The sequence below is a fragment of the Akebia trifoliata genome, chromosome 10 (genome assembly GCF_017979445.1).
Source record: "Akebia trifoliata isolate Shusen 1 chromosome 10, ASM1797944v1, whole genome shotgun sequence".
NCBI lineage: Eukaryota > Viridiplantae > Streptophyta > Magnoliopsida > Ranunculales > Lardizabalaceae > Akebia > Akebia trifoliata.
In genome coordinates, this window is record NC_141384.1 from 25231624 (window position 1) to 25241162 (window position 9539).

Genomic DNA, 9539 nt, shown 5'->3' on the forward strand with positions numbered 1-9539 from the left:
AGGTCCATTGAATTTAACTAAATTCAAGCAAATTCAACATACCTTGATGTCGAATTTACCCTAGTTTTTCACATACTGAGAACTGTCTTATTGTTTCCATTTGAGTAGGGTTACCAATTGGCACTCCACACATGACATGAAAATTTCTCATTGATCATCTAGACAGTTTAACCAATTTTAATTTTAAAACTCTTTTGAGTCAACTTGGAATGGAAGAGAGAATTTGTAAGTTTCAGAGAGAAGTTGTTTTGACATTAAGAGAGCTTGTGTAGATAACGCTTGGATTTGAGATCAACTTGGTAAAAGATTTTTTTTTTAATTGATAAGTTGTGTTGTCAAGAGACACACCCATTCATAAGAAATTTTAATTAAAATAAAGACAATGAATTTTAATGGTTCCATTTTTTTCAACTGTTTAGCAAAACAAAAGCTGGCAAAATATTTCCCTACTTTAAGTAAAATATTTTAATTTCAAAAACAGTAATTTACCATTTTCTGAATGAAAATGAATGGTGTGTTTAAATGAGAATTTCCCAATTTTTCTCCACCTTAATGGGATTTTTTCCAATATATAAAGTCATAATGATAAATATGGCTATCCAACTCAAAATCAATTGGCAATGAGTGGAGAGGCCCAAGAGCTTATAAAGAGAGAGACAAGGTAATTTGTGTTCGATGTAAGACTAAAATCAATACGCTGCCGCACATGTGAAGATATGAACTGAATAATGTGGATGAGAGAAAAGCCCGTTTTGATATAATAATAAATATGGGTGTCCAACTCAAAACCTTGGCAATGAGTGGAGAGGCCCAAGACCTTATAAGGAGAGAAACAAGGTAACTTGTATCGGATGTGGGACTAAACTCAACACATAATGATTCTTGTTGTAAAACAAATTAAAAGTATGATTATTGATCCAAAAATCTAATTACTAAGACATACCTTCCGAAATATGGGTTCCATACAAACTAAATTTTAGGAAGGTGTTTTTTTTTCCTTTTATACTTTTTAATTGATTAGTCAATTTCAAAAATATTGATCCCAAACCCTATTGGTATTGAGACCTTTACACTTAACGCTACCAAAACATAATAATAAATTAGAAGGAGACCAATTTTTTTTCATCTGTTCAAGGTCTAAGGGTTTAATTCTGATTTACCCTTTTGAATAATTATCATACGATACTAAAGATTTTGAGTCTGAAGTAAGTAATCGTTACCTTACTTTTGAGAATCAAGAAAGACATAAGAAATTGCCTGCATGGAGATTCTTTCTAGTCATCGTTACCTTACTTTTCTTTTGCTTATCTTTCAAAAAAAATTACTTTCTTTGCTTGCTTGGTCAAAGTCTTACAAAGGCTTAATCAAACACAAAACTAAGTCACAAACTAGAATATAAAGTCTAATTAATTGACCAGCAGAAAACGACTTATATTCATTTTATTCTCCAAGTAGGAAGGTGCGTTTTTTTTTTCTAATTTTAATTTTAATAATTAAAACAATTGAAGGAGGAGTTTCTCACAACTTGGTTAGCAGCCCAATTACTTTTAAAACCCAATACTAAGACGCCACCTAGACACCTAATGCATGTTGAAAAACAGGACACCGTTCTGAATCTCCAATCTTTATTTTTATAAAAACTCTCAACTCTAAGCCAACTAATTGGACAGACTTCCACACCTAATTAACCCTTCATGGTAATACCTCCCTGAATAATAAGGTGCTTTTGACATGCCTGTCAATATAAAATAAAGAATGTGATAATCGGACTGCTCCACATGGCACACTCGATTGACTCTCCTAATGTGATAAGTTTAGGAACCGTAGATCTGTACATCTCAGGATACAAAACTTAGGGGTGCACATTGGATTGGATAAATCCGAGAACCGAACCAATCCGAAGCTTTTGGATTGGATTGGTTCGGATTAAATACACCCACGGTTCGGGTACGGTTTGAAAAAAAAATCCGGTTAATTCGGTTCGATTCCGGATTAAGAATATAACAAACCGAACCAATCCGAAATCCGAACCGTAATATATATATATATATAATTATATATATAATGATTTAAAAAAAAAATTATTTTCTTAATTTCTCTCTTCTCCTTCGAATCGAATTTGGGGGAAGTCTGTAAATCGAGAAACCTAGCCGCCGTCTTCCCGGTCGTCTCCCTCGCTCCACCTCGTCGGAAAACATAGAGGAGTCTCTCTCTCTCTCTCTCTCAAAACCTCGCCGCCGTCTCCTTCGCTCACCTCGTCGGAAAACACAGAGATCTCTCTCTTTCTCTCTTGAACCTCGCCGCTGTTCTCGGTCATCTCCCACCCTTACCTCACCTCATCGGAAAACACAGAGGTAACTCTCTCTCTCTCTCTCTCTCTCTCTCTCTCTCTCTCTCTTGTTGCCGTTGTTCTAGCTCGTTTCGAAAACGACTTCGTTTTTTCGCTCGGATGTTCCCTTCGAACATAAATTTAACTATCAGACCTAATTACTTGAGGAAGATATGAAAAGCAAATGGTGATTTCTCTTTGAGCTGAAGAAATTCTAAGGTTCCCCAGTACGTATGATTTTATGAAAGAATCTGTGTTCACATTTAACATAAACCAAATTGGTGTCTCAACTGTCCGGCCCACATGAGAATTTGAATTGTATGGTTAGGTTTCTCGTAAAGAATCGAACACCAAGCAGAAGCCCGGCTCATTGACACCCCTAACTCTAAATGGTTTGTTTTGTACGAAGCGAGTTGACTCATCTGAGACAACTCAGACAAGACGAGATGTCAAACTGAGTTTTGAAACCATGGAGTAGAGTCAAGGAAATCCAGGTTTCATTCATGTGGTGGTGCACTGATCGGCAATTTGTTTTCATAGGCCAGTACCTGCAGACTTGAACTTATTTATCCCAAGTTCATTTGTTTATATGCTTTCGTTGGTTTTTTTTTTATATATAAAAAGAAAATTGCCTCAAAATACTCTTTTTTTTTTCTTTTTTTTTCTTTTTGTAATTTATGAACAATTTTAAACATTGATCTGCCAATTTGTCAATAATATTAAGTATAATTTGACATTTTTTTTATTTTTTCTTTTTCATAAATAGAAATAAATACACCAAAATCATGAGATACTAACATCAAAGTACTAATTCTTTGAATGTAATGCTTTATATAATTTCTTTAATGTTATGTTTTCCTAAATATATGATATTGAGACTCTTAATCTTATTGTTAAATAGTATTTTCTTTCCCTTTTCATTTTTTAAAATAAATTTTAGTAATTTTGTATGTATTGATAAATCGATGTAAGATTAAACTAAGGATTTATTATTTTTGTTAGATGTCAAGTATCAGAGAAGCGAACGTTCCAACTTCTAGTATTGAACCAATTGTTGCTCAAAATTCGACAATTGGTAGTGACAGTGGCACTGCAACCTCAAAAGTAGATGTAAGTCCTATTAGAAAGAAACCTCGTAGGCCACAATCTGATGTTTGGGAACATTTTGTCAAAATAAAAATTGATAAAGGAGGCAAGGCAAAAAGGGCTAAATGCAATTATTGTGGTACAGATTATGGGTATTCAAGTGCTAACGGGACTACCACATTAAGAAAACATTTGAGTAAATGTTCCAAGTATCTATACAATAATGACAAAAGACAAAAACTTTTATCATTCCAAAAAGTAGGACAAGAAGGAGATAGTAATCTTACCGCTTGAAAATTTGATCAAGAGTTGGGTAGAGATGCCTTGACTAGGATGATTATTGTTGATGAATTGCCTTTTAAGATTGTTGAGCGTGAAGGATTTCGATTCTTTTTAAGTGTGTTGCAGCCTAAATTTCAATTAATATCTCGCATTACGGTGGCAAGAGATTGTTTACAATTGTATGCAGTTGAGAAGAAGAAGTTGAAGAACTTGTTGAATAGTTCTGTGCATAGAGTTTCCCTCACAACAGATTTGTGGACTTCCTTACAAAATATCTCTTATATGTGTCTTACTGCGCATTTTATAGATAAAAATTGAAAATTAAATAAAAGGATAATTAACTTTTGTGTAGTTACGAGTCATAAAGGCGAGGAAATTGATAAAATGATCGAGTTATGTTTGCTTCAATGGAGTATAGAAAATGTGTGCACTATTACGGTTGATAATGCAAGTTCTAACGATGTTGCCGTGGGATACATGAAGAGAAAGCAAAATAAAAGACATGGTTGCATTTTAGATGGTGAGTTCTTGCATATGAGGTGTTGTGCGCATATATTGAATTTGATTGTGAAGGATGGGATGAATGATGTGCATGATTCAATTGTTAAAATTCGTGGTGTTGTAAAATAAGTTAGAAGTTCCCCTGCAAGAGCTCAACAATTCAAGAAGTGCGTTGACCAAGAAAGAATCACGTGTAAGAGTTCTTTGGTTCTTGATGTTTCAACTAGGTGGAATTCTACATACCTTATGTTGAAAACTGCAGTAAAGTTTCAAAAAGCATTTGAACGATTGGAAGAACAAGAACCACAGTTTAGTAATGAACTCAAAGATGGGCTTCCCACCGAAGAAGATTGGAATTATGCTCGGGTATTAGCTAAGTTTTTGCAAACTTTTTACGAGGCTTCTAAACGCATGTAAGGCTCATTGTATGTAACTACTAATACGTATTTTCATGAAGTTTGTGCTATTGAAAGCACTATTTCTGATTGGTCTAGAAGCCTTGATCCTTACTTGATTTCCATGTCAATAAAGATGAAGGAAAATTTTGATAAATACTGGGGGAACATTGATAAAGTAAACTTGATGTTGTTGGTTGCAATGGTGTTAGATCCTTGTTACAAGTTGAGGTATGTCAAATTTTGTTACTCAAATCTTTATACACCCACGAAGGTTGATGGCTTGGTTAAGAAGGTAAGAGAAACAATGAATCAAATTTTTGAACAATATCAACTTCTTGATTCAACTTCAGTTGCTTCTTCATCTGGTTTTACTCAGAATTCAAAAGAGATGGATCTTGATCGACCAATTAGTTAAGTTAGTGTGCAAAGAAAGTATCTCCAATCTGAGTTTCTAAGACAAATGGAAGAAGAAGAAAGTGTGGAATGCAAATCAGAAGTGGATAAATATTTGGAAGAAAGAGTGGAAAAGAAGACTTGAATTTTGAAATTTTGAATTGGTGGAAAATGAATTCTTTCAAATATCCCATACTTTCTAAGGTGACATGAGATTTATTATCCATTCCTATTTCCACTGTTGCTTCTGAGAGTGCTTTTAACACTGAAGGTCGTATACTAGATCAATTTCGAAGCTCCCTAACTCCAAAATTAGTGGAAGCTTAATTTGTGGACAAGATTAGTTACGTGCTTCACCTCTTCCAATTGATGTTGAAGAGAGGCTAGAGGAACTTGAAGAAGTTGAGTCAGGTAACATTTTATTTTTGTTAGTTTGTCATTTTATTCATTTATAAAATTATAATTCTTCTATTTAATGAAAATTCATTTCATTTTTTTTACAGTCATTATAGATGATGAAATCTTTCCATCTGTTTAGTGATTAGTTGATTTTCAAATGCCTCTTCACTTGCGATTATAGGCAAATTACTTTTCTAAAATTATAGTAATGACGTAAATTGCTTTTAAAATACATATTTAATAATGAATTAATGATGATATTTATTTTTCTATTTTTAGGTCTTATGGATTGGAGCATGAAAGAAGACATGGAATGGACTCACTTAATTTTAGTTATAATTTCTATTTTGTATTGACTTATATTATATAAGACATATGTTCATGGGTGTATTTATTTTTGTGAGTGAGACATTTATTTTGTTTGATGAATGATTCTTATTTGAATTTATTTTTGGAATTCAAGTTGGATTGGCATAAACATGAATTGTGGTTAAGTATTTATTCACTTATTCATTTTCTATTGTTTATTTGCTTGATTTCTATATTATTTTCATATTATATTTATTTTTGTTATGCCTTTTGATTAAAATCATTGATGATTGTGAATTTATTTATTTATTTAATATTTTTACTTTATGATATTTAATATTAATTAGCATAAATGCATAATTATGTTTTTTATGTTGTTGTAGATTGATATATTTTCTTGATTGATGATGGATTCGACTTTAAATAAGCAACAAGCAACAAGCAACATTTGATTTTAAGCATGCATTTGATCTTCGATCATCCCTTACAAGGTAAGTGTTTAATAATTTTTATTTTCTAATTGTTTTCATGATTTTTATTTTTAATGTGTTAAAAATAATAAGTATTTTGGATTGATTCATGATTTTTATTACTATTAGATTAGTTCATTATTTTTTAATGATTTTTATTACTATTGAAAATATTAAGTATGAGAACCGAGAATCGATCCGAACCAAGATTGGATTGGATTGGATTGGTTCGGTTCTATAAGGTAATTGGATTGGTTCGGTTCTATAGGGTAATTGGATTGGTTCGGTTCCAAAGTTGTAGAACCGATCATGTTTGGTTCGGTTCCAATTTTGTCAAAATCCGAACCAATCCGAACCATGTGCACCCCTAACAAAACTGCATTTTCCCATGAAATGTGTATCCCGAGAAAATCATGTATCTCGAGACATATACATCTATTATTCCTGGACTAGTCACATTCAGGAGAATCGATTGAACGTGTCACGTGGGATAGTCAGATTATCATGACTCTAAAATAAAAAATTTAAGTTGCCATGTAGAAATTTAGACCTACACCCAGTTGATGAAAGATCGTGGACCTTAATAAGGAGCGTAGAAAAGAAAGGATTCTCTAAAGGGTGCAAAAATTTTAAGAACTCTATAAATAAATAATTTATAGAAAAGAAATGGATTCTAAAACGGGTGTGAGTTGCATGGACAGATGGACTAGATATCTATGCTGCATTTAAAAAATAGAAGGGAAAAAGATGGGGGCATCGTATGATGGGAGTGCACAATTTTTAAGAACTCTATAAATAAATAATTTTTAATTTTTTTTTTCTTATATATTATATTTGAATTTTAAGTTGGAGTTTAATGGCTATTCATTTTGAAAGCCTTTAATCAGGATTATTATTTATTTATTTATTTAATTTTTAAAATGAACTCTTGAGGTCTCATTGGGGCCAGCATGACCCTACACGGATCACAGACCTATGTCACATTGATTCTCACGTTGGCCCAATTAACACCTCAACCCTTTAATAGATTAAAAATGATTCAAAAAAGAGGAAAGGAAAAAAATTTGTTCTTGCCCGATCAAAGGCTTCAGAAATGGATGGGCATGCATTGAACTCCCAAATTTAAAATATATTAATCAATAGTGAAAAAAATGTTTATTTTTAATATTTTTTTAGAGTTCTTAAAATTGTGTCCTTTATATACATCCACATGGCACCTAATCATACTTTTGAATGCCAGCAATCCATATAAAGAGATAGTCCTTTGATCCATGCAATCTAATCTCTTTCTCCACACCCACACCCACCACTACGACTACTACTAACCAGGGCAGAGTTATGGTTTTAGGTTAGTGAGGGCTAAGTGCTAACATGGTAGATCAATGATCTTGGTTTCACCTTTTGTGCAAATGTTTAACTCATCACTGCAAATGATGATTAGCCAATATTTTTTGTAAATTTGAAAACTAACCACCTTGGTCATAGGGTCCTGGGTTTCAAAATTTTGAGAATAGCCCTGATTATATTAAGTTTAAGTATAAAATTGGGGGCATGTGTGGCCACTCAAATTTTGTTGTCGACCACTTCTACTCCTCCTTCTCTCATTATAATAGTAAAGATTAAATAACTTGTTAAATAACTTTACATGATCATGAAAATAGTCCTATCCATACACTCAAGGCCGGCTAGATAAGGGTTGAGGCCTTAGGCAAATATTCTACATGTGGCCTTTTTAATATTTAATATGAATAATATTAATTAATTATCAATATAATATAAAAAGTTCATTTAAAATTTATCCTTCACGTTTTTCAAATGCAAAATTGCTAATTATGTTTTTGTATTTAAGTTTTGCTAAAATTGTTATTTATTTTCTTGAGACTATAGACACCCCATTTTTACACTCGCCTGATTAGTCAACTCGTCAATCCAATTGCAACGATTCCCAATGATGGATGATTATTCCAATGTTTTATTTATTACTAGATGTATTTCAGAAATTCGGATGAGGTATCTCAAACGAATAAAATTGTAGAAACCACACTACGATAGGAAAATATAATCCCCAAAACTTAGAAATCATCATTTTTTGACAAAAAGAAGATTCACGATAAAAATCACTAAAAAATGATCAAATTATCAAAAGGCCCCTAACCTCAAAACATCTATAGAGCCCACATTATGCTTTGAAAAATCCTTTCAATCACATATAACAACAAATTGAAATCAAATAAACCATTTCGCTAATTTTCACAAAATTCGATAAAATTACGAAAATACCCCTCATAAAGTTCACAATCATTTTGCATAAAATTTTTTCATAAATAACACAAACCAATATTTCCATTGAATTCCTTACGAAAAATCGATTCCAAAACATCCTGAAACATTAAAAAACGACTTAAAAAGTAAAAAATCATCTCCGAGGGTAAAACGATAATTTTATAATTTTAATAATTAAAAATTCTGAAATTGATAATTTAAACATTAATTAATCCTAATTCAAGTCAATCAAGTAAAACTTAAGTCAAAAAATTAAAGTCAATCTCATAAGACTTAAGTCAAAATCCTAATTAAAATCAAAACCCTAATCAAACTAATAAGATCAAAGTCAAACCCTAACCCTAATATAATTCTAATTAAACTCTAAAACTATCTAATAGAATTATAATTAAACTATAAAACTATCTAATGTAATTCTAATTAAATATTAATTTTATAATTCTAATTAAACAATAACTCTCTCTAAAAGGATTATAATTAAACACTAACTCTATCTAAACAGACACTTAAAAAATTCTATAAATAAGAAAGGTCAAACTAAATCCTAAGAAAAATAAATCCTAAGAAAAGTAGGTCAAAAAGCTTCCCTAACCTCTCTTAAACCTTAATTTTGAAGTCCTAACTCCTTACCTAACATCCATATCCCAATTTTAGCTCAAAAAACACTCAAAACCCCTTCTAAAATACCTTAAATCTATAAAAAATCAAAAAAATTCACACATCTAAGAAGAAGATACCTCAACTTGGAAATCAGAAATCAGATCCGGTGACAGAACGAAGCAAGAAGTGCTGTACAAGGAGTTGTTCTATCAGATCTGAGGAAATAAAACCGTTGCATTGATAAAGGTAAATATTTTTATTTTTTTATTTATTATTTAGGTCTTTTTAACAATGTAATCATTTTTGGGAATTAGTAGAGACCGGCGTTTGCCGGGCGAGATTGGTGCCTAACACCTTCTAACCTCATAACGTGATCCCCAAACCCGTATTTTCTTTCATAGATTAGTGTTATTTACCTTTTAGAGTCAATGTTCGGTTCTTAGACCGTAATAACTAGGTGACGACTCCCAAACATCAAAAGTCAAAAGC